This window comes from Patagioenas fasciata, chromosome 24, assembly GCF_037038585.1.
Source record: "Patagioenas fasciata isolate bPatFas1 chromosome 24, bPatFas1.hap1, whole genome shotgun sequence".
Lineage (NCBI taxonomy): Eukaryota > Metazoa > Chordata > Aves > Columbiformes > Columbidae > Patagioenas > Patagioenas fasciata.
In genome coordinates, this window is record NC_092543.1 from 5,321,720 (window position 1) to 5,343,604 (window position 21,885).

Sequence of the window (21,885 nt, forward strand, 5' to 3'; positions counted from 1 at the left end):
AGCTTGCGCGCGCCAGCCCCGCCGGCTCGCGCCCGCCCCCGGGCAGGCGCGCGGCCCCCGCCCCTCACCGCCCACCCGCTCCGCCCGGCAGAGGAGGAGCCGCTGAGCGGCGGCATCGCGCATGGGCGCCGGAGCCTTTCTCTGAGCCCCGGAGCGTGTGTGTGAGGGGGGTGTGTGTGCGCCGGACGCGGTTCTTCCCTCCCGGCTCCGTCTCTCAGCGGCGCGTTCACCCTCACGGCGCCTTCCCCTACCTGCGGTGGCTATGGCGGTATCGGCGGCGAGACGCGGCTGGTGAGGCGGCGAGAGGGGCGGCCGGGGCTCGGCCCCCGCTGTGGAGGAGCGAGGTGAGTACACGGAGGAGGGGGCGGGGGGGGTGGGTTTCGTGTCGCGATATCGCTCCGCATGTCGCGGGGGGGTTCTGTGTGTGTGAGGGGAGGGGGCGCGCGCGGCCGCCCCCTCAACGGTCGCGGCCGTTGGGGCCAACGGGCGGTCGCGCGCGGCCGGCGCCCCGTGGGAATTTCGGCCGCGCGGTGATACCGGGAGGGGGACAATGAAATGGAATGAACGGAACGAGTCGTGGCGCTCGCCTGGTGGCTTTAAAAAATGTATTTAATTTATTTTTTAATTATTATTTTTGTGGCGTTCCCCCCTTCCCCCCTCCCCTTTTCTCCTTTCGGCCGCACGCGGTTCAGTCGCCGTCCTCCTGGGGAGGTCTCCGAGGTGGATAAATTCGTACATTGCCAATAAATGATCTGTTGGGAACAAGGGATAATTGGGATTTCAGCTCGAATATGCCCTTCCCATCCTTTTCGGGTGTGGGGAGAGCTGGTGTTGCGCTCCCCGGCTTTGTGCTTGGCCCCTGCTGCATTGTGCAGTCTGGGTTTAATGGGGGCGCGTTTAATGGGGCCCTGTTAATACCTTGTTAGACCTTTTCAGGTGTATTGGATGTCTGCTGGGGTCACCCAGGGTGCTCTGCTAGCCACGTCTGGATGCTGGGAAGCGGTGAAATGGAGGAGCGCCCAACAGGCATTTTGTATTTTGTGCGTGCATTTGATGGTTTTTAATCTGGAAGGTCTTGATTAGCTTTGCTACCAGCTTGCACTGGGGAGGTGAGCGAAGGATAGCAGTGTGTGGGCTCATAAGGGAAGGTCTGTAACACTTTTGTCTCTGATCAATGGCTTCAATGTGAGAAAAAGGAAAATTAACCTTTGAAACTTACGTGTGTTTACCCCTGTATGTTATTGTTTTCATTTTGCAAGCTACTTGTTCAGTCTCTTTCTCCTCCGAGAACCTGGCTGGTATTGCAAACCCCTGCTGCAGACCAGAGCTGTGCATGCTGAGCTGTAAGAAGGTGATGGGACAGAGTCACTTTTGTTGTTACACCTCTGCGCTTTGCACGTGTGATAGTGCAGAAAGCAGCACTTTGGACAGAGGCTCGGACAGTCCCCTCTGGATGGGCGTCCAGTTTGTTGTGGTGGTTGATATGTTGTTGGTGAGAACACAGTTTAGAGGAACAGGTGAAAAAACAAGAAGGTGGACGCTTAAAATATGCTATTTCCTTTTAAGAAAGAGCTAAACTGTGTAGTATCCAAAGGTGACCAGATATTCCTCTTTGATGTAAAAAAGAAGTTTCTAAGGTTCTTAAAATAATATCTGTTTCAAGGGTTTAAAATTTGAGCATAGGTTAGATACCTTTTTCTACAGAATAGAAACAAATGTCCTGCACGTGCTTATTTAGAACTCCGCGATTTCTTTCTTGCTGCGCAGATGTCTTTTCATTCCGGTTTTGTAAAATTAGGTTAGGCTTGAGTGAACAATTTCTTTTGACTGATAATGAAAATATTACATATTCTTCATGATAAAAGAGCAAGCAAATAGTTCTTGTCCTTGGACTGACTTGTTTCTGTGAAACTTACCGGAGGTTGCTTGTGCCCTACCAGGGTGTATACCCCTGTATATCTGATGGTTCTGTCGTGATTGAACATATTGTAGCCATCTGGAATATCAAAATTTTACTCCTTTGAGAGCATATAGTGATTGAGATGACAAAAGGAGGAAAAATGGGGTGAGAGACTGGCAATATGCATTTTGTAAAATGTATTATTTGAGGAAACAACGGAACTGAAAGTGTTAATGTGGTATGAATGTCGTGTACAGAAATATTAATCCATTGCCAGAAGCGAGTTATTGTTCAGTATTTCAGCTTGTGATCTTAACTTGGGATTTGTTTGTTCAAAGTATATTTGTACGGTTTGCTTTTAAGAAACAAAGGGCTTCTGAGGCAGATCAGCAGAAACATCGTCAGGGAATTGTTTTACTTTTTAGATTTTAGGTATGTTTGTAGCTGGGTGTCGTGGTGGTTTTGTGCCGCTTGCTTATGGATTGTGCAATATCGTTATCCCAGCTCGTCATAGTGTATTTTCCTGTTAGGCAAAGTGAGGAAAATGGTGATGTCATTGAACTTAAGAGGGAAAGATTGCAGTGGTGACTTACTGGCTGGGGAGGAGATCCCAGAAGGAGCTGAGGAAACCCAACAAAAAGGGGAGTAGTGCTGCTCTGGCCATTTTCCCCCAGGCTTCTGTTTCTTTTGTGAACTTCTGAAAAGGAAATGTCATTTTGCTGTTTGAATGCTTTGTTTCGCATGAAGTGTCAGACCACATTATGGGGATGATTGCAGTCAGCTTCCCCCTTTCAAAACAAACACATCAAACACTGTAATATGTTTATACAAAAATTCAGTGTGTTTTTCAGGAACCCAATATACGTATTTCCAACAATAAATGATGTTTTTCATACTTTATTATGGCTAGAAGAATTTGTATAGGAGGGAAAAACTGGAATGGATTCCCTTGGCCTTTATGTCTTTCTCTCCGCAAATAAAGGGAAGATGTTGGCCTCTCTGTGAACTGCGGGATTATTTTCATGTGCACTTCCTCTTGAAATATTCTTATCCATGTAGCAGTTCCTATCCGATTCCAGAGGCTGTGAGTGTGGCTGGAGCTATTGTCTCACAGCTGTTGGCTCGCTACTGTTTTGGCTGATCCCAGGGTAAGGGCAGAAAGCGAACAAGATATAAAGAGACATAGGTAAATTTGTGAATTTTACTTGCAAAAACCTGACTAATTGCTCTTGTGGGATTTGTAGGGATGGGTGGCTTCTGTCAGGTGGAGCATGCGCCAGTTCTGCTCTTGAACTTGCAGCTGTGCTGCCGAAATGCAGCTCCCAGGTCTGGTTGCAGTCCTTAGCCTGCTGTAGCGCCTTGCACCAGCAGAGCCTGTGAGGGGATTTTGCGATGAACCTGGTAGTTCTGAGCTCAGAATGGTCCTGACAGACCTGTTCTCCTCCACCACACTTGTGCTCACCTTCAAGTTCTTGCATGTGTGGTCTCTGCACCTGCAGCAGTGAAGGTTGTTCATGTTCACTATTGGGCTCTGGTAGGTGCCTTTGGGATGTCCAGTGCCATAACATGAAAGAAACAAATCAAAGTGTTTATCAACTTTTAAAGTCAACAACTGTTTTCCTTGGCAAAATAAGTCAGTTTGGTGTCCCGGGTGAAGCAGGTCAACAAGTCTGGCCAGTTGGAGCATGTGGATTTTCACAGTGATTTCTATTCTTATGCTAATCCTTGGAGCAGTCTGGCTGTGCGGTGTTAGCCAGTGTGAGAGGAGGGCTGTGCATACTGAGGACGTGAAGGGAAGCCATTTTTTATAGTTATTGTCATGCAGATTAGATCTTCCAGCCAACCAGAATTTGGAGATTCGCGTAACCTGGGGATATAATGCTGCAGGTCAGCAGTCATGAACCGGTTTGGCTGCAACGGTTTCTTTTCGCTATTGATTTTGTGGTTATGTTTTTTGTTGTTGTGTGTTGGTGTGTGTTGTGGTGTTGTGCTAGATTTTTTTAATATCTATGTTGTAGCCGTAAACAAACTGTTCTGTTTGCTGTTGACAAACTGAAGCTGGAAAACTTGTGTTTTCAATTGTTAATTATTGTGTTGTGTAAAAGTGTAGGAAGGCAGCAAAGCTGCCACTCCATTGATACAGCTGAGAGCTGCTCATTTGAATCCTCTTTCTGCTGGTGCCTCGTTGTGTTTCTCCCCACTGTTTTTCTGTGTTGCCTCAGTTTCTAGTGCATAAAGCACCTGTTGAAACCAGGTAAAATATGTAAATCTTACTCAGACAGCTTTGTTTGCTGTATATTTGTTTCCTACAGATTGTTGTAGAAATAGGACATAAAGTCTGAAAGAAGTGCTGGGGCTGTTAAACATCTCAAGAAGTCTCTGTGTATTTTATTGAAGTGGTGTTTTGTTTTGCTGGAATGTGTATGCACTTGAGTAGACCACCTTACCTTACTGCTGTGTACATAGAGCTAGATTGTTTGGAAGGGTGTGAAACAATTAAAACCTGCCCTTTAAACTATTTAGTAAATTGGATTTGCTTTACCATGAGTGGGACAGGAAGTTAATCGAGTTTAAGCTGATGTTGACTTTTCCAATCTGATTTTTTTTCTGGGAAGAAACTTTATTACCTAGTTGTTAAATGCACAGTTAATTAGCCGCTGATTGTTTAAGCTGATAAACCGATGCTACCAGGTTTATTGTAATCAGTTAGGTAAATGTGCCATGTATATGTTTCCTTCGTAGTACATGTGTAGGTCTGGAGTTCAGTGTCATGTGTGAATTTTATAGCAGGTGAGACTATGGCTCGGAAGCTTTTGGCTTTTAACCAATAGTTTAGAAAATACACCCAAATCTCCACTTTCTAAAAGTCTTATTTCTGTAGCTAAATTGCAACATTTTGAGCATGTCCTGCTGATGTGGCTTCAAGTAGACTTGAAGCAGTAGTTCAGCGTAAACTACTGATCAATGGATGAATTTTATCAACTATTTCCATATCAGCTTTTCATGGACTATGAATATATTTCAGTAGCTGCTTTCCATAGCTTGCCTTTATGATCATCATATGTAGAGTTTTATTGTAGATCTCGGGAATGAATGAACAATAGCTATAAGTATTATGTTCAGAGAAAACAAAAAAAGCCTTGGATACAATCTGTAAACCAAAGCATGTTGATCCTTCCTCACTTCTGTGTAATGCAGAAGTGTAATGTGTTTCCTGGAGGTTGTTTCGGTAAACAGTAGTTGATTTTTATTTCAGAAAAAGTTCTGAGAATTTATTCTTGAGGTGTAAATGAGATTCCATAGTCCTTCAGCTGCATGATGCACAAGGCAAGCTTCAGATGTAGGGTTCAGTCATTGGTGACTGCTGCAGCGCATTTCATTGAAGAAACAGGAACAAAAGTGTATTTGTAACTACTCTGGAACGGAGAACAAAGGCCGCCGGGACCTTTGAACCGCTGTGGCTGTGCATCTGAAGGAGGAATTGTTCAAGAATGGGAAAAACTGCCAGAAGACCAGAGATCTGCTTCTCCCCACATCTTTGTACAGCGCTGTTCAACAATCACACTTAGAGCAAAAAAAGTTAGTTAATTGGAAGACTTTCTTGTTCTTCCCACCGAGCTCTGATTTGATGATCAAGTATGCAGGAATGGTTATTTTATCACTTTTCTTTTCGCTGAGGCAAGCTTTAAACAAATGATTGTGTGCTTTTTGCTTTTCTTCTCTTGAAAGAAGTCTCAATGATTGATATCATCCCTAAACATTTTGTTCTCCCTCAGGTGTTCTGTGCAAATAATTCTGGCCTATGCAGCCATTTGTTTCCCTTGCTTCCTGGTGTTGTTCTAACTTCACAATTCTTTCTCGTTCTGCGGCAGCCGTCTCCTCAGGGAAGACGGGGGGGAATAATCAGCGTCCTGAAGAAATCGCTGCTTCTCTGCAAAACGTGTCGACTGGCACACTGAGGGTTACAGTCTCCAGTGGATTGTCCAGCACGAAGGTTCTGCTTTGGGCAGCAATTTGTGCCGTATCAGTCACCTTCATGAATTTTACAAGGCTTAAAGATAGGATGGGCTGTACTGCAAGAACATATTCCCCAAATTGCTTTGTGCAGGAGGAGAGAAACTGGAGTATTGAGTGTTTATTATTTTTCTTTGAGTAATGAACATAACACACTGGCTGGAAGAAACACAGTTGTTCATTTGTGCTTCTCAGCCGGTACATGCAGCTCATAAGTGTGCTCAGGCATGCGTGTAATGTTCCTGTCTGTGCCTTTTTCTCCTGCTGCAGAAATACTCTGTGCTGCTCTGGAATTGTCATCCATGCACAGAGCAACTGCGAACTGCATAAGGAAACCAATGCATCATTGGCTATTTAGTTGTCTAGTCATATTGTATTAATTCAGGGAACATTTAGCTGCCTAGAGTACAGCTTAGGAGCTTTCTGAACATTTTCACCTAGGTTACAAGATGGCATCTTTCACTATAGGTACCCCTTGCATTTCCTCTTTTGTCAAATGCCAAGTTTAAAAATTAAACCGCAGCTAACTTCTGAGATTAAAATTGGAAATGAAAACATATAGATCAGTGTTTTAGAAAACTTAATTTGTCAGTTCTTATCACTCAAAAATGTGTGTGGAGGAGGGACACCATATGGCTGCTAAATATAACACAACTTTCTCCTGAAAGCGGTCGAAAAAGTCCAGAAGTTCACAATCTGGTATCTTGTGTTATTAATAAGAATGTGCTGCAGATTTTAAGGATCTTATGAGTGCAAACTAAGGTAATGGGAATAAAGCCAAAAAGTAATGCAATGAAATTTAAGTATTTCCTGTGAAGAGATGATGTTGGCTGACACACTGGAGAGATGCTCAGTATCTTACAGATACCAGATCCTTTGTTAGCAATCTCTTTAAAGTGAAGGGTGGTAATAGCTGCCCAGGTCACGCCGTTTTTCCGTGCTCCCTACCCTCTAGGTCCAACAGCTTTATGCTTGTTTTCTTTAAATATTTGCATCAGAGAAGTTAAAATCCCCCACCACAACAGGGCCTGTGATTGTGAGGCTGCTCTCAGCTGTCTGTAGAGGCCTCATCAGCTTCCTCACCCTGATCTGGTGGCCTGTAATAGACACCCACAACAGTATCACCTTTGCCAGCCCGCCCCTTAACTTTCACCCACAGACTCTCAACTCGCTCCTCATCCGTGCCTGGACAATACTCAACACATTGTAGTTGCTCTTTTACATAAAGAGCAACTCCACCACCACGCCTGGCTGGCCTGTCTGTCCTGAAAAGGACGTAGCCATCCATGACCACATTTTGTGGAAATGCTGCCAAAATACAGATGATTCCATGTTTTAGGAATACAAACATAATTGAAATAGGGTAGCATTTCTGGTAAGTTATTTAGAAGTTGTATATGTGTATGAATTTGAAGTGGGAATTATACTATGCTGCAGAGTGCGTTGCTTTCTGTGTGGGTTTCACTGGAGGACCTTTTTGTGGAATATTTTGCTGTGTAGACTTGTTTTCTGATAGGAAAACCTGTGAAGAAAACAGAGCTCCAAAATAATTACGTGTTTTAATCCCACCGCACCCCTCCAAAAAAATGCCCATCACCTCATGCTGTTACACTCTTTTTGAATGAAAACATCAAATATAGCTATTGAATTTCTGATGTAGTGAAGCACTTTAGAACGTGTCTAATGTTAGCATGTGAGTAATCCTAGGACTCCATATAGGATAAAAGGCATTACTGAACTGGAGCAGAAATATCTGATAGGAAAAGCTTATCCTGGAAAAGAATCAGAAGAGAAACTCTGTTGGTTGTATTCCTTAAGGCCTTTAAAATATTTCAAAGGGTTGAATATAGATTTACTGATGGAGTTTTGGTGGCTGGAAATGCAGTTATGCAAATCGCAGCTTGTTGAGGCAGGGAGAGTTAATTTATGCACTTGAACACATGTGCTCCTTCACTGTTTTCTCTATGAAGTTGAATTATGGACAACAAGAATGCACTTTGTTGTTCGTTAATAATAAATAACTGCACAGCAGTTTTGATCTTCAAAGTGCTGCTCAGACCTTAATTAATCTTCATAATAGTCCTTGGAGAGAATTAAAAATACTCCCTACCCTTTTGGACAAGGATCTCTGTACCATGGAGATGTGAGAGTGTTTGCTAAGGGCCATATTGTCAGCGATTGCTGGGCCAGTTGCTCACGAATTCCTGGCTCTGGCTTCTTTGGCAAGTTCTTGAGGCTGTGTTGCTTCTCTCATTTATGTGTTAAAATTTCCAAAAATTTGAATACATAAAGAAATGTAGCTCTAAATTCTTAGTGTAGTTTTGGATTTCCATCTGAGTGTTAAGTTATGCATATGCATGTTGGAATTTCCCTTTTGGATATTCCTGTAGGCGCAGAGTGCTGAAGGTTTGTGTGTGCGTGCGGCTGAGAGCAGCGTGTGGGAGCAGGTACGCAAAACTGCACTTCACAAAACCTGGCTCCCAAACAGTGTCTTACAGGAGTGGCAAATAAAAGAATATATGGCTTTAAAGACTCTAGTACACAGATGTCAAGGGTTTTGATTGCGGGGTGACAATAAAACCGTGGCAAATGTATTGTTAACCCCCCTCTTCCCTCCTCCTCCCCCTTTCGGCCCTTCCCTCTGCCCCCTTCCCACTCAGCACAGGCGATCGGGAGGGAAAGAAGGACAGAGAGAAGAGTGTTGGAAAAATTAAAAATGTTTTACTGATGCTACTAATAAGAATAGAGAAAATAATACAAAATATACAGAACCAATCTTGAAAGTCTCAGCAACTGCAGAGCCGGCACCCGAAGTCCTGGACTGGACTCTGCAGCCAACCGGAGCTGGATTCAGTCTGCTGCTAGGCCTCAGTTTGCAGGGATGACTCACAAGGTCCTCTCTTCATGTCGGCGCTGAGGGAAAAAGGGAAGGGACGAGATCCTTGTGATCTCCCACTTTCATATGAAGTATCAAGTGAATGGGATGTTATACACAGTTGGTCAGTTTCTTGGTCACCTGTTCCTTGTTGCCTCTCTTGCAAGATGTCCATCCAAGCTTATCAATAACTTCACATTCTATTGCTATGTCTATCAAAACATGTATCTGGTTCTCCAGGAAAATGCAGCTAATATGAAGGCTTTAGCTGACAGGCAAATTCACTAAAAGAGAAACTTGTTTTTAACAAAACCAGGCCAACAGAATAAATAGATAGGAAGTATCTCTCTGTCTGCATTCTCTAATCTTCCTAATTCTAACGCATTGTAATTTCTGCTGTAGAATGCACTAATTTGCATGAGGAATGAACGTGGAACGAGCTTGCAAAGTAGAAAGTTGACAATGTGCTAAACAGGCTTGAAGAATTCTCCAGTATGAACAGCTAAGACAGCAGAATCCTATAACTAATGCTAGGAAACGCTGTTGTATTTAACCTGGTGACCTTGTCAGCTCAGGAAAACTTGCTGACAGTGTGATGCTTCCAGCTCTGTTGGGTGAAGGTCTTTTCAGCATTCCCTGCTGTGGTTCAAGAGCTCCTGATTAGTTCTGAGGAGGAATCTGTAAAGTGATCTAAATGTTTGTGTTGTTTCTCAGGTACTGTGACAATGAGGTATCAGTAACTGAATAACCACATGATTCTGGGCCATCTATGTCTGGTAACCAACAGAAATCTGATTGAGGTCTTTATTTTTTTTCCCCCCATCCTGGAAGGCATTCTTCATCCTGCATCATAGCAAACTTCTTTGAGAGTGGAGAGACTGTGACACCTTCTCAAAATAAAGGAAAATCTCATTCCTGACTAGCATTATGAGCATTACTGATAGTTCACCTACTCATAGGACTTCTAGAAATTAAGCTGGTGGTATTTGAAATGTTAATGCATGGGAATGTATAGATGAGTGAAAGTTTTGGCTCTCAAAGCTTCTATTTCTTGCCTCAAATTTGCTAGCAAGTTGCTAGACCAAGTGTTGTATGAGGGGCTAGACAGTAACTGTGGAAGGAGGAGGCATTTGAAAGATCTTGCTGTTACATTTCATGTTCCAAAATATCATTGTGGGCAACTCGTTCTCTTCCCAAATGCTGCATTTTCTACATCCAGTTAATCTACGTGGTGTTCAAAGGCTAACCCTTCCTTTTGGAACAACAGACCTTGTAAAACATGATGATGTGTGGATTTTCATAGTTGATTTGTAATGTCTAAGCTAAGCAAGTTGAATCAATAACTTCTAAGAACCGAGGTTGTTGTTATCACTTAAAATGGTGACAAAAAATCCTTGTTTCTAAGTGGGGGTAGCATGTGAGTTCAGTAGCTGTGTGGTCTGGGCTCTGCGGGTGCCAATGGCACTGGTTTCTTTGCAGAACACGTTGATGCCTTCTAACCTTAACTCCTGCATTGTGGGCTGGTTTGCCTCATGTTTGAAAGGATTAATGTTGGAACAGTGCATGCATTTTCTTGCATCACTGCTTAAAGTAAGATAGTTCCTGTTTGCGTGGGGAAAGATGGATAACGCGTAGCTTTAGAGAATGCTTTTTGAAAGATGATTCGTGAAGGTTGTTTGCTGACTGACATATGGTGTGACATACGGTGCTATTACCACCTCAGGCTCTGAACTTACAGGGAAATGATTTTCTTTTTTAAACATTTAACTCTATTAAGTACTTGTAGGCATCTTCCAATGTTGTCCTGGCCAAATCACTTTGCACTTTCCTTTTCTTCTGTTGATCCCATCTGTTTGTGACTGACTGCTTGTTTTCTTCTGTCTTTTTTATATTGTAAATAGATTTTAGAGTTTCAGGATCTGAGGGTCTTGACAACTAACACTTGCAAATCTAACTTTTGACCTGCAGCCTTGAAAGCGCTAGATTTGCCTTGCCTTCCTATGAGATGGAAATGCATGCCAGACCAGCTGGTAGGCTGGAAAAATTGCTCTTTACTAATGCCTAGTGGAACATCTTATTTCAAAGTCATCCTAGTTCTCCCCAGGAATAACTTTTGAAACAGAGTAGGATGAAGAAATGCCAGAGGTGACATTGTTTTGTTGAAAATCCAGGCTGTGGTAGAAGAGGGGAAAAAAATCCCAGAATGTCAGGGATTGGAAGGGACTTGGAAAGCTCATCCAGTGCAATCCCCCCATGGAGCAGGAACACCCAGCTGAGGTTCCACAGGAAGGGACTTGGAAAGCTCATCCAGTGCAATCCCCCATGGAGCAGGAACACCCAGCTGAGGTTCCACAGGAAGGGGTCCAGGCGGGTTTGAATGTCTGCAGAGAAGGAGACTCCACAGCCCCCCTGGGCAGCCTGGGCCAGTGTTCTGATGCCCTTGGAAATGTTAGTGACAGATACTGGACCAGGCTGCTCAGGAGATTGTCAATAGTGGACTGTTTTAGTCACTGAATGGGTCGTTTTTATGGCTCCTTTGTAAGTAAATAATGGTGCCAGGAGATCTCTGCTACGTGTTGTAGAATACTGTTTGAGATGATGAACCTGAACCCATGCGGGATTTCTTTTTTGTTTTTTGACGCACTGGCTAATTGCATCATTTTGTGACTGGGGATGTTTGAGCAGTATGTGGCCTCTTGAAACCAACATATGTGTTTATTGTAGAGCTATTTGTGATTCCCTTTATTTCATGGCAAGTTAGTTTTAATTCCTTCAACCTTCATTACTGACCATTTTGAATCCTTTAATTGAGCTTTTTCATGTAATTGGTACATTCACTAACTTTAAAATGCATCTCTGGGGGGGACAATATATTTAACAGCACTTCAGAAAATAATATAATCCCTGTCATTGAAATCTTGCTTTTGAGTCCAGCAGGACTTGAGAGCAGTATTCTTCCTGACATGCTTTTTTATTGTTTGCTGTGTTTTCTTTGCTAATAAACCAGTTTGCTGTGTCAAAGTTGACTTATTTGAGCATTGTAGTTTATCTGTGGTGGAAGTCGCTCAGCCCCAGTCTGTGCTTGCAGGCTCAGAGTCTTGCAGTTGCCAGACATGAGGGTGGATTCTGCTGAGCTGCAGTGCCTACATGGGAAGGGGAATGCTCTCAAGTGTAGGAGGTTTTGCTACAGGTAGATTTACAAGCCTTCGCACTTCTGGAGGTGCAGAAAACCAGACGTTTCAACAGCCATTTGCTTTGTAAAAATGTTCATTGAAACTGCAGATGCACTTGATTTAGGACAGTGTTCCAACCGGTGCTGAACCTTCAACGCAAGCCATCAATGGCAAGGGAACTAATGTATTTAAGCATATGCTGAGCTAAAATGAGATGTAAAACAATTTTACTGGGGTTTGTGAATTCTAGCATGGTCCTCTGCACTTTCTCCATGCTTGTTTTGCAGCTTGGTTATTCCTTTTTGTTTGTTATCCTCTTAAGATTTGGGCTCAGCCTCAGACATTGGTCTTTCCTTGTTCTTCAGTAGCACCAAAGTTTAGGCCACAGCACTGGTGTGTGTGTTGTATATCTTTTCTTTTATACTAACAATGTTGAAGCTTCCATTGTCTGCTGGTGCCTCTTTAAATGTAGATTATTTTATCTGACAAACCCTGGATTTTGGCTGCACCTTCTCTTCAGCCACTTGTCCATTTAAGAGGAGGTCACCACTTGAGCGTGAGAAAAAGTGGTTTATTGAATTGCAAAAGAGCATAGTTGTCTCTTTGAATTCCTTTGAGAACAGCCTACATTATGGGTATTGCTGTTTTGAATTGGCCCTGTGCATTTGGCAAGCACAAATGGTAGCGGGTTGTAGAGCCAGAATATTGTACTACTTAGTGCTGGATCCTGAAGGCTGGTGTGACTTCAGGTGTCATTGAAGTTACCATAGCATTTAATTAGTCACATGTGTGTTTGTGTGTATTGCAAGTAGCTTTCAGTAGTCCGTTTTATTTCAGTGTTTTTGGCGATTCAGAGTTTTTCACCCTGAATCATGGCATTAAAATGCTTCTGGTAAGGTAGAATAATTTATGCTTTCTCAGCTGTTTGGTTTAGATACTACTCTTCCATAGCTGTATAAGAAGCTCAAGGAAAAACTACTTAATTAAAAGAGATTTAAATCGTTTGAATGCTGCTTAACAGGGTGATACAGCTTTGAATTTTAAGATGCTTTAACAACAGCAAAAAATCTGTCTTGGTTAAGCTGCAGAAGATGCATATATCTAGTTTTTTTCCCCCAAGTCTTTTTCTCATATTTGTTTTTAAATTGTTTCTTTCCTAGTGTTTGAGATTCTGACTCTTTGTCTGTGTCTTAGTTTGTTCTTTTGCAAAGTGCATACCAAAAAACCCCATTAACCTTTGCAGTTTTATATAGTGCTGGAGCAGGAACTGGAAGATGTTCCCATCTTTCATACCGAGGCTCTCCCCAGTGAACCCTCAATCCGTTGCCCTGCTTTGACTCAGAGTCCTAAAATTAACTGTCTTGAATGTGATGGCTGGAAAAATAAATGGAATAAGTGAAATACTTGGAAGAACTTTAGAAATGTGATGCTCAGATTCTGAAAACTGAGCATTTTGAAATGACTTTCACATGTGACTTTGAGGACTGCATATAATTTGTGGGGTTGAAGATGCCATTGCTGACTGAACGAGGATTTAGTCCTTTGTTTTTGGAAAAAATGTGTTATGATAGCATAGGACTGTATGTACATGTTTGTATGTGTATATAGTAATCTATGAGGAACCACAAACCACATGCTATGAATACATTTGCATTAAGCATTGTTAAATGTTCAGCTCTGATTTCTGTTGAATATTGTGCTTTGGTTTTTATGATGTTGATGAATTTATAAATAATTTCATATATTAGGTTCTAAAAATGACTAAAGGTAGCATAAGACTGGAGGTTTCATCTCAAGTTGCCATTATGCCATTATTTTGGCATTAAATTCTGAGCTTTGGATAATGTGGCAGATGCTTTGCTGTTGTTTGAGATACTACCACATCTTTTACAGCTGGGAGGCAATGGACTGGGGCTTACCTGACACACACGTTCACACAGCTTGGTTCCAAGTTCTGTGTTTAGCTCAGCGTGGACATGGCAAAAGGAAGAGAACTGTTTTCTAGCTGAAGTTGCTGAGGTTATAGTTTATTTTACCTGTTTGTCTCTCAGGATCTGTAAGCAAACTTGTTTGACACAAGCAGTTCTTAGAGGACTTCAACAATTTAGCAGCTGAATTCACCTTGTGTATGTAACCAACATATCAGAAACAGGTATGTTTCAGAAGGCTTTATTTTTAAGTCTTCCTCTAGTTGGCTCGCTTTCCCTTGCTCTTAGTTTTTATTAAATGTAAATGCTTGGAATTAGGTATTTTTCACAGTTCAGCCTCTCCCTGGTTCTAATGTTTCTGTTGGAAAAAGTGAAAAGCTTTCTGGAGAGCAGTCCTCAAGCAGCGTATGTGTTAAGCCTCTTGCTCCCTCCGCAGCTTTAATTCCAAATCAGCATCCTATCCAGATCTGCTGTTGCATTTTCTTAATCCTAAGAAGTTCAGGATTTTATTTCCCTCCAGAGGAATTTTAATTATTTTTTTTGTAGCACATATGTGAAAAAAGGCATTAAAAACCCCTTTCCCTTAGTGTGAATGTGAAGTCACTGCTATTGTCAACTCTCAGTGGGTTACTTGCATATAAATAAATTAAAGAGGGGGAAGTAGTCTTTTGTTAACGTTGGGTTCTGTTACTCGTGGCTGCTATGGTAACAGATGAGAGGGAGACATGGTAAAGCTTAGTGGCAAAGCAGCAGAATGTAGCGATGAATTTAGCGGGCAGGAGGGAAGAGAACACAAATCCTTCAGCAATGCTGTGAAATGAGGCACCAATTAAGCCACAGATGGGGACGGGCTTCCACATTTATTTACAAATGATTTGAATCAGATTTTGGAGCTTATATTTAGAGCAGGAGCAGTGACAGGCTGGAACGTGGGGAGCTGTAAATTAGAAAGCATCTTTTTTTCAGATGACTTTTTTCCCCTCACCTTGAATCAGCTCCTTTGTGTGTAGCCTGTGAAGGTGCTGTTGCTGTCCTGATGGTTTAAGTGAGGTCCTGAATGACTTTCCTGACTCTGGATCTTGCCAAGAAAAGTGAGTAGGCACTTTCCCCCCACCCTGTTCAAGATTTTAGGCTCTAGAGGCGCGTTTTCCTGTTTCATCCTGTTAGACTGAAGAGGAGGATAAATGTTGAATGATTTGACTTTCTTCCACCCTTCATTAGTAGAAAGTAACTCTCGCACTCCTCAGAGCTTTGCTGGAACAGCAGACGGTATCATAAATCAGGATTGAGTTGTGAAGGGAGGGTTTGATAGGAAAGACTGCGGATTGTCATCTTGTGCCTTGCCTGGCTTTAGGTAGTACTTTTTGGACTTGATAAATGTGATGAGTCTGGTTCTATACTCGACTGGTTAGTGGCCCCTAGTTTTTAAACTCAAACCTTTGTTGGATGTTGGGATTTTTTTCCCTGCCATGTATATTCTGGCATGACTTCTATTAATGTTGAATTATAGAGAGTGATTTCTTTGAGCTCTTGGGGAGAGGACTTGTCATCTCAAGTTCTTCTTGGTGAAACATGAAGAGAATTATAATTACTGCTTCAGTGTGAGTGTTTGTGTTAAGTAGAAAGTTCCAGAGCGCAGAATCTCTTCTGCAGAAACTTCACTTGAAGCTTTAGCATTGTGGGTATCACAAACTGGAAATGGTTCCAGAAGTTAGTAAACAGGTGATTTACTATCAGTAAATAGTGCCAGTGTGAAGTCTTCTGCAATGCAGTTTCTGCAGAGGTGCTGTAGGGAAGGAATGGGACGTGCCAGGAGAGGCCAGGGAGGGGTTTGCAAGAACAAGTGAAATGTGAGATGAGAAGTTGAAGTGAAACTGGTTGGAGTGGAGGATGTTTAGAAGGCTGTTGGAGGAAGCGATAGAGGAGTGACAGGACGGTTATTATTTTAGTGGAGAGGTGGGAACACAAGGGGAAGGTTATTTGCTAGAAAAGTTAGAGGTGGCTGAAGGATCTTGTGTGAAGAGCATTTTGGCCAGGCTGGAGGACAAAGAAAAAAGTATAGCCTAGCTGCACTAGTCGGACAGAAAATCATTGCTATTGTGAGTGGTGCTTCCCTCTTTAAAACTGAAGTGCTGCAGGGAGAAGTGAGCAAGCTCCAGAAAGCAGAAAGAAACCTGCTTTACTGCAGACAGAAATTGTAGAGAAGTGTTTTTGTGCACCCTGAAAGGATATCCTGCCATGACACACTGGTGGCACTTTAAAGAGCTTGAAGCTATAGTGTCTCTTTCAGATATGGATCTTGTGAATTAAGAAAATAGACATGATCTGTCAGAGCTCGATGTGGAGTTTTCTGCCTTGCGTTGTGCTTTGGTATTACTCTTTCTGCCCATGACTGGAAGCACAACACCGGAGGTTGCTTCATGAGGCTGGAAACAGATGCTGATTGGGACAGGGTAGGACAAGAACAAAGTGAGGGGCTTTGTGGGACCTTACCTGTCCTTTTAGCCCACCTTCTGGGGAGAGGTGGAGCAGACCTAGAAAGGACTGTTGGTTTCCATTTCAGGACAGACCTTGCAGGAGGATGAGAGAGAAGTACTCTTGAGTCCTTTACAGCCTAATTCTGGGTGAGGGAATTGCCCTCTTTTGCAAGCTGCTGTGGTCTGAGATGTGCCCTGAAGGATAAGCTGAAAGGCTTCATTTTAGGATTAGTCCTGCCGGAGCTGAGGAAGGGAAGACATCACATTGGAAAGAAATTTTTGTCATTGTTTAAAGTCAAGTCTCATTAAATGATGCATTTCAAACAGTGATGCTGTGCAAATGATTTTAGCAACACCTTAGATTATTGCAGCTGGCTTACTGTTTTCTTTCTCAGTTTTACTGGTAGGAAGGATATTTCATCCCTAGATACTTCTTTTATTTTCTGCTCCATAAACCAGCGTAGTGCTGAGTTTGCTGATCTGAGCAAGAAGCACCTTGTTAAAGGTGATGCTAAACTGAAGGGAAAGTCAGGGTAATTTCCTTGCCTCTGACAAAGTGGCCCCTTTTCTTGACATCGTTATACCATTCCTGCTAAGGCTGATAATTGTAAAGCAAAATTATTTCTGAAGAGTTGGAATTTTTGCCTAAGAAATAACTTAAACTGAACCGAATTGCAGATAGGGTTATAAAAATGATTTTTTTTCCACTTTTATTACAATGACTGCTGGGCCTTTGTGTGCAGTGGATGCAGGATGTGCTGAATTCTTGCTGTTCTCTTGATGGACCATGACCGTGTGTCAGTTTTGGATGCCAGGGGAAGGAGTAAAAAAACATGTATTGAGAAAGTTTAGGTGCTAGAGGAAGATCACACAGTTACCTATACTGTGTGTATATGATTTATTCACTGAACTCAGTGTTTTATAGTTACTCATCTGCTAACAGTGCTGTGAAATAGTAAGGGAGCCGTCTCCATTCTGGACATGGAAAGGCAAAAGCATCGAAGGGAAACTCTAAGCTTTTGAAGTCACTGGGATATAGAGATGCTCAGCAAAGCCTTTCCTATGTCAAACAAAAACTGAGTTCAGAGCTTGAAATGGAACAGGTGCGTGCTTAACTTGCCAGCTGCTCTGCTGAAGTTACTCTCATTTTCTAGTGAGAATCCTGTTGGTGTCATTGCAGTGTTGGTAATAAATTGAGCCAGAAAATCTTCATTTCCTGCTTTGCAGTGATTTTCACTCGGTTCTGAGCAAACACTCTAAACAAAACATGCTGGCTTTTCTCATCTGGCTCTGTTGGGAAATTCAGATTTTTGACCCTTCATACAGTGTTTTTGGCTGAATTTGGTATTGGTACTTTTTTAAAGATTGGAGTGAAGGGGACTGTGCATTGGAAGATGTTCTTTTGAATTTTGTTGATTTTTCACAGCTAATTTACAACACTTCAAAGAGAAACCTTCAGCCTCTGCTTGTACATGGATCTGTCAAGTATTCATTTTTGTTTGATTGTGGCAGGATTAACCTCTCTGGCCTGTATTTCCAGTGGGTTTACCTCTCTGGGTTCTCTGCTTGAGAACACCATAGCACAAGGGTCGACAATTTTGAGCACCGTAGTGTTTACCTGGCGATTGCTTAATATACAGGTATAGCAGCACACTTGGGAAGCCTTATAAAGTCAGGCAAGATGAGACATGGTAAAAGCTGTTTTGTCTGAACACGTTTCAAATTCCCTGCTAAAGAGAAGGTGGATATATGTTGCTCTTAAACTGTAACTGTTTCTGTGTCCTTTAGCAGCCTCAGCCTCCAGTACCCAAGTTGTCTTTGTTGCCAGGATAAGAAATTACACATTTGAGAGTGTTGTGGACTTCCTAACATACCTGCCATGTAATGAAATAAAACAAGGGCAAGTGTAGAGTCTTGAATCTGGGCAGGAACAACCCCAGGTTCCAGTGTAAGTTGGGGAATGACCTATTAGAGAGCAGTGTAGGGGAAAGGGAGCTGGGGGTCCTGGGGACAGCAGGGTGAGCATGAGCCAGCACTGGGCCCTTGTGGCCAGGAAGCCAATGGTACCTGGGGTGGGTTAGAAGGGGGTGGTCAGTAGGTCGGAGAGGTTCTCCTGCCCCTCTGCTCTGCCCTGGGGAGACCACACCTGGAATATTGTGTCCAGTTGTGGCCCCTCAGCTCCAGAAGGACAGGGAACTGCTGGAGAGAGTCCAGCGCAGCCACCAAGATGCTGAAGGGAGTGGAGCATCTCCCGTGTGAGGAAAGGCTGAGGGAGCTGGGGCTCTGGAGCTGGAGAAGAGGAGACTGAGGGGGGACTCATTCATGTTTACAGATATAGAAAGGGTGAGCGTCAGGAGGATGGAGCCAGGCTCTTCTGGGTGACAACCAATGACAGGACAAGAGGTAATGGGTTCAAACTGGAACACAAGAAGTTCCACTTAAATTTGAGAAGAAACTTCTTCATGGTGAGGGTGTCAGAGCCTGGCCCAGGCTGCCCAGGGAGGTTGTGGAGTCTCCTCTGCAGACATTCAAACCCGCCTGGACCCCTTCCTGTGGAACCTCAGCTGGGTGTTCCTGCTCCATGGGGGATTGCACTGGATGAGCTTTCCAGGGCCCTTCTAATCCCTGACATTCTGGGATTCTGCGATCGTGGGTTTGATTTAACAAGGTTCAAGTCTGCAGAAACTTTTCCAAAAACCTGATCTGGTTTATGACTGTCTATAAGCCTGTTAATATCAGGTGAAATTCTCTCTGAAAAGACAGAGCTTTCTGTTTCCTTGGGGGTCTATCTTGATTTGTCACATCTGGGGATTTAAACGCCATTCTGATGTCCTTCTGCAAAGGGCCATGCAATGACTTGATATTTCAGTTGTGCATTAAGCTTTAGTTTAGAAACAGAATATCAGCATAGGCAAAACTGTAGCAAAGAGTAGTAGCTGTGTCAGGATGTATGTGGACAGCAGTGTATCCTTCCAGAGAGAAGCAAACAGATGTTCAACCAAAATAAACAAAAATAATTAAAAATGACCTTAGCTTTGCATTAGCTGCAGATGGATTGACTGTTTCCTTGTGTTTTCAGCAGGTTTTGAATTTTATATGAGAGTTTGAGTGTTGCTTTAAGTATCATTTTGCCGTGACTTCCCCTCCATCTGCCTCCGAATTGTTTGGTTTTGAATGAATACCTTTGGATGTCAGACTATGGAGCACTGAGGCAGCAATATTGTCATAGTAACTAGAACTGCAGCGCTGGCTTTCAGGCAGAGGAGATGGTGATTCATGGCTTGGCTGTGGGTGTCTGGAAACAAGTTCTGATTCTCAGGTGAATCAATGAAGTAGTATTTGTGTGTGGTGGTTTTTTGTTGTGTGTTTTTTTCCACCTAGCAGGTATTTTGAACATCTTACATGCCCACGTATCTTTTTTTACTTCTGCCATTTTGAAAGATAGGAAGAATGTTCTATAACTACATGCTCGACATCTGAGCAGTAAATACAGCTCTGTGTGGCGAGCAGCAAAAAGTATGAAACCTGTAAGCTGGAATTTTGTAATCTAGCAATTTGATTTAATTATGGGCAAGTTTGAGGACAGGTTTAGGCACCGTATGTGTGAATGTGGTCTCTGTGTAGGACATGAGAATGTGATAATTGCAGATGAGGGTTTTCTGAATGCAACCTCAATTTCTATAAATGGTGTTTGTGCCCACACTGAATCCTACATTTTGTTTATATTTATATATTGAAAGAAAGTAATTGCAGTGTGCACACATACACAAGTGTAGAAGCGAACAGCAAGGCTCCCTTATGGGCACCTGTGGTATCAGGTGCTGCCGTTGTTGGAAGGAGTGCCACAAGAATGGTGCTGGTTCCCTGCAGTGTCTTTATGATATATTTCAATACCCTCATCGAATCCCTTTGTTGTATATAATTGTACAGGATTTCAGTATAAGTTTGCAATAAGAGGTTAAATTCTGCTGCAGACCTGTTGTCTGGGGTCTCTGCAAAATGAAAGCAGTTTATGACTGAAGATATTTTGATGTCAGGTTCATCAGGAATATAATCTGTTGCTTATCTGCTTCGTTTATTTGTTTCGAAGTTGCTGCTCCTGTGGCCAAGGAATTGCCTTGCTCTGTTTTGTGGCGTTCATGAATTTGTGAGAGCATAAGATGCATTTACTTTGAGAAAAACCTTGTGTATCGGACGTTTTGACTGTTGTCTCTGAGTTAGAATGCTTTGCCAATTAATAAGGAATTGTGCCTGTCAGCAATTTAATACTACAGTGAACTAATTTAACAGGTTTTACAAATTTGAGTGCCACATGTTCTTAGTGATTGATTTTTCTGTTGAAATCTGATATTACAAGTAATACACAGGGTGACCTTTTCCTCCATTTCTTCCTACTCCGTTGCTGTACTAGTCTCGTTTTCTTATGATCAAATAAAGTCCATGTTGTTGCTAGACCTGTGGCTTTGTCACATTCCTGGCAGAAGGCAAATTCACATTGATGCTGAGCTCTTGGAGCAGTTCTTACACGATGTGTTTGTCAGTCAACAGGCTTTGGCGGCTGGCATTTTGGGTTTGTTGCTGCTGAGATAATTTTTCCTCTGGAAGTTTGTAAGACGTTTTTCGGTGCTACTGTGGTTCCGCACCCGTGGTGTAATTCTGCTCGGGAAGGTTTGAGTCCCTTCCCCAGCTGTGCGTAAATGGGAACATTCAAATCACAGGTGCAGTGGGGCGAAAGGTTTGGCATGGGTGGATCTCCTGCCCAGCTGTGTGCTGGGAAATGTGTGGAGAAACAAGAGATGGGTTACACATCAGAGCAAAATCTGCTGTCTAGTTGAGACCAAATATTGGTTTGCTCTCCCTTCTCAGAACCTGTTTCAAACCACCCCCCTTCTGCCTTTCTAATTAGGGAGGAGAACAAAATTGGTCCTTAATACAATTGTTTCATTATACTCTGAGGCTCGTATGTTTACAGCATGTACAACTAAGAGAGATTCGATGTGGGGGAGAGGAGAAAAGGAAACCTCTGTGGCCCCGTGTGCTTTAAAAAGCATCACTCTGTATTTCGAAGGTGTCCTAATATGCTTTTTCTCTGAGTTGTTGTGTGTGAGGTTTCCCACCCTCTGTTAAATTAGTGGGGCTATTTTTGTGTGTGTTTTTTGGTGTGTGTGTGTTTTAAGATTTTGCTCTAGGGTAGATGTTCTTCATCAAGAGGAGAAAGCTGGGTCAGACGTGTAGAGAGGTCCCTCTGTCTCCCTGCTTTTCCTGTGCTGTGAGCATCTTGCTACTTCATTTGCCTGTTGTCTTTTATGAACAGTGTGGATTTTATAGCATCATTCCAACTGGGAATGAGTGTGGAGGAGAAGAATGAGGTAACGCTTCCTCAAAGGCATCTGTTGCTGCTATAATACATAATTTGCTACTGTGCTTCCTCCTCACCTGGTGAAACTGCTGTCTCATAGCTGCCGTGGTGAATGTCTGCCTGTCACCCATGGCAGGGTTTAATAGTAGATATTTTAGT

The 21,885-nt window shown here is 42.8% G+C and overlaps 1 protein-coding gene across 2 annotated transcripts in view; it reads left to right on the forward strand.

Annotated features, from left to right (window-relative positions):
* The first annotated feature begins 88 nt into the window (after positions 1-88).
* ARHGAP32 (Rho GTPase activating protein 32) overlaps positions 89-21,885 on the forward strand; it is a 159,343-nt gene continuing 137,546 nt past the window's right edge. The window contains exon 1 of one of the 2 annotated variants that reach the window (XM_071798681.1): positions 89-344. The gene's annotated coding sequence lies outside the window, so the exon portion shown is untranslated. Of the gene's footprint in view, positions 345-14,963; positions 14,982-21,885 lie in introns of those variants that run through there. The other variant, XM_071798682.1, reaches the window with a different exon arrangement.